The sequence below is a fragment of the Schistocerca serialis genome, chromosome 3, assembly GCF_023864345.2.
Source record: "Schistocerca serialis cubense isolate TAMUIC-IGC-003099 chromosome 3, iqSchSeri2.2, whole genome shotgun sequence".
NCBI lineage: Eukaryota > Metazoa > Arthropoda > Insecta > Orthoptera > Acrididae > Schistocerca > Schistocerca serialis.
Window position 1 is genome coordinate 812,567,963 of NC_064640.1, and position 4,104 is coordinate 812,572,066.

Sequence of the window (4,104 nt, forward strand, 5' to 3'; positions counted from 1 at the left end):
GCAGTGGTTAGCACAGTGGACTCGCATTCGGGAGGACGACGGTTCAATCCCGCGTCCGGCCATCCTGATTTACGTTTTCCGTGATTTCCCTAAATCGCTCCAGGCAAATGCCGGGATGGTTGCTTTGAAAGGGCACGGCCGAATTCCTTCCCCGTCCTTCCCTGATCCGATGAGACCGATGACGTCGTAGTTTGCTCTCTTCCCCCAAAAACAACAAGTATTAATGATTAAAAAATAGAATTACTTCCCCATTATACAGGAAATAACCAAATGAAATTATATATTACTAAAGGAATATCGAATTAATTTGTTTCCATAAAAGTTTTAAATAAGTGATCCCCCAATCGTCGGAATGGTAGAAACATAAGGAGACAGTATTTATTTGTGGAACGTAAAGATATATTAAAACTTAAATTTAACTATAAAAGGAGTAGGAAATAATGTACTATCTGAACGAACGGGGGTAAACAGCTTAATCATTACACATGGGGAGTAACAAGAACCAACAGCATTCACTTCAGTATTCGTAAAATTAACTGAAAGGTATGAGAAAGTGAAAGAGTACGGAACGGGTAACAGTATAAGTACGCAAGGGTGTCATGAACAGTTTCGGTGCCCCCGCCCCGCCAGGCTCGGTTGCTCAGGGAATGGCAGGTGGCCAACGTTACTCAAAAATTGTTCAAATGGCTCTAAGCACTATGGGACTTAACATCTGAGGTCATCAGTCCCATAGACTCAGAACTACTTAAACCTAACTAACCTAAGGACATAGCACACATCCATGCCCGAGGCAGGTTTCGAACCTGCGGTAGTAGCAGCAGCGCGGTTGCAGACGACGCTACTCCTAGCGTCTTATGACTGTCGGTGCCGTCTGGTCACTTTACTGTGTGGGTCGGATCTGCCTTAGTCCGTGCCCGGGCACTCTGCTGTGAACATCGGTTGCGATTCAGCTCGATGACAAAGCCATCAAAACAAGTAACAGAAAATAAGCCAGGGAAGCTCTAGAGACAACCTCAGTCCAAACAGGACAACAAATCTCACATGGAAAAACGTAATACATGGACACAAAATCCACAAACAAACACACATTAGTAACAAAGTATGGAAGGATCACACAAGTAGATAGTTTCAAATGCCTGGGAGAGATTATACAGAAAACAGGATTGAACGCAATATCCAATGAAGAAAGGATCACAAAACTGCAAAAAGCATACAAACTTACATGGAACCATTGCAAAAATGAAGTATTTCCATCAATGCCAAATTATGACACTACAGTACAGTAGTCTTACGACAGTCCTTGTATGCCTCAGAAACATCAGTAATCAAGGGAAGAACTGAAATTAAGGAGATGGAGAAAGAAGAGAGGAAAATACCGAGAAAGATCTTCGGGCTAGTTCGGGAAGAGGGGATCTGGATAAAGAGACCGACAAAAGAACTGCGCGAACAGGCAGAGACGATTACAAACAACTTCAGGGAAAGAAGGGCAGAGTTCCACAGACATACACAGGATGATCAAAAAATGAGTGAGCAAGAAAATTTTTAACATAGTGACAGTTAACACAGTGAAAACCAACTGGGTAAAGGAAACCATGGAAGACCTAACGAAACTCAACGTCTTCACGGATGACATAACAGACAGGGAAAATTACAGAGAAAAGGCCAGAAAAAAGAAATTTCAGCAAACGCCCAAAGAGAAGTTCAAATGACTCTGAGCACTATGGGACTTAATATCTGAGGTCATCAGTCCCCTAGAACTTAGAACTACTCAAACCTAACTAATCTAAGGACATCACACATATCCATGCCCGAGGCAGGTTTCGAACCTCCGACCGTAGCAGTCGCGCAGTTCGAGACTGAAGCGAATAGAACCGCTCGGCGACAGCGGCCGGCCCCAAAGAGAAGAAAACCGGAAAGAAGTGGATTGAAAAGAGGAAGAGGAAGCACAGTAAATATATGAGAGGATTTTGGGAAGAAAAAAGAAAGAGACAAAAAAATACCATGAAAATTGATTGTGTTTTAGCGCTATCCTTAACGGGGGATTAATGTTAATACGAGTAATAATAATTATAATAATAATAAAGACCGATAAATTCAATACAGAGCTTCACTACAGAATGGTAGAAAGATAACTCCGTCCGAACAGGCCTTGGAAGGCCCAGCGGTACCGACCGGCCGCCGTGTCATCCTCAGACCACTGGAAACCGACATGGAGGGACATGTGGTCAGCACACAGCTCTCCCGGCCGTATGTCAGTTTACGAGATCAGAGCAGCTACTTATCAATCAAGTAGCTCCTCAGTTTGCCTCACAAGGGCTGAGTGCAACCCACTTGCCAACAGCACTCGGCAGACCCGATGGTGACCCATCCAACTGCTAGCCCAGCCCGACAGCGCTTAACTTCGGTGATTTGACGGGAACCGGTGTTACGACTGCAGCAAGGCCGTTGGCGGGAGAAAGATAAAGCAACAGTAAATCGCAACTGACATTCACTGGTGAGTGCCCGGGCACGCACTGAGGCAAATCCGACCCACGCAGTAAACAAAACATAAGTTAGACGGCACGGATAGCCGGAACACGCTGTGCATGACGTCGGCCTTTCCCCGAGCAACCACGCCTGGCAGCGTGGCGTCACCGTACGTGTTAGGTTTGTCTGAGTCATTTTGTTTCGAGGAGAAAGATGGTGAAGTAGTTTTAAGACAGTGGATTCATAGTCAGGAAGACAGTGGTTCAAACCCCCATCTGGCCGCCCTGGTTTAGGTTCCCCGTGGGTTTCTTAAATCGCTTAAGGTGATTGTCGGGATGGTTCCTTTGAAAGGGCTCGGCTGACTTCTTTCTCGTCCTTCCCCAGTTCGAGATTGTACTCCTTCACTAATGATGCAGCTGTCGACAGGACCTTGAACACAAATCGTCTGTAAGGAGCTGATTGTCTCACTCTTTACCGGCCTGAAACACCTATCACATCACACAGATTCCTGTTAATTATGATTAAAGTTCATTTGTTTATTGCCCAACTGGTTTGCTAGCTTGTAATGTGACTGAGATCCGTGAGACGACTGATTCATCTTACGTCAGCGGCTACGATATTCAATTTGACGTGCTATAACGAGAAACGTTGTGCCCAGATTTTTATGTTTCTTCGTTGTGACATGTATTCATCTTCTTACGATGTCACGTCATAACCAGCCTTGTAAATTGGACTCTTGTACATTGATCTGATCTTTACGTTATCTTTCTCTTGTGAACAGATCCTGTGGTGGCGACTGCTGAAGGAAAACTAAATAATAGCCGCGCGGGATTAGTCGAGCGGTCTAAGCCGCTGCAGTCATGGACTGTGAGGCTAGTCCCGGCGGAGGTTCGAGTCCTCCCTCAGGTATGTGTGTGTGTGTTTGTCCATAGCATAATTTAGGTTAAGTAGTGTGTAAGCTCAGGGACTGATGACCTTAGCAGTTAAGTCCCATCAGATTTCACACACATTTGAACATTTTTTTGAAACGAAATAATACAGTAATACGCAATCTAAACAAAATTATGTGCGTAAGTATTAAAAATTATCTTTGACTTCTTTGAGGGTTTTCTGTGACGTACATTGACCTCGGCTTAAGAGAGGAGAACTCGAACAGGATAATATGAAGAAGTTATTTGTACAGTTACATTTCAGCAAAAAGCGTAAGCAGTCTTCTATTTATTGAACAGCTACAGTAATAAATCGATTTGCGCCATAAAACACACGAACAATGAATGAAACAACAGTTATCGCGAAACACCTTGCTTGAAACGCTTTAAGTAGATTCAGGGATGACAGAATCTTCAGCGATAAAGCCAAAGACGTAGCGGGTAATAGAAACGCATGGCGATCATTTATCACACAGTATGTTGAATACGGTACGAAATGGGGATGATGATGATGATGATGATGACGACCACTGACATCTTGCTGCGTTGAGAAGTTTCGTATCCAGAAAAATTATCTAATACTGTCACCCTTGATATATTTATGCTGCCGAAAAGACAATATTCAAATGTTCAAATGTGTGTGAATTCTTATGGGACTTAACTGCTAAGGTCATCAGTCCCTAAGCTTACACATTACTTAACCTAAATT

At 43.6% G+C, this 4,104-nt stretch overlaps 1 pseudogene; it reads right to left on the reverse strand.

Annotated features, from left to right (window-relative positions):
• Nucleotides 1–2,332: 2,332 nt before the first annotated feature.
• LOC126471686 (5S ribosomal RNA) lies at nt 2,333–2,450 on the reverse strand (annotated as a pseudogene).
• Between the last annotated feature and the right edge of the window lie 1,654 nt (nt 2,451–4,104).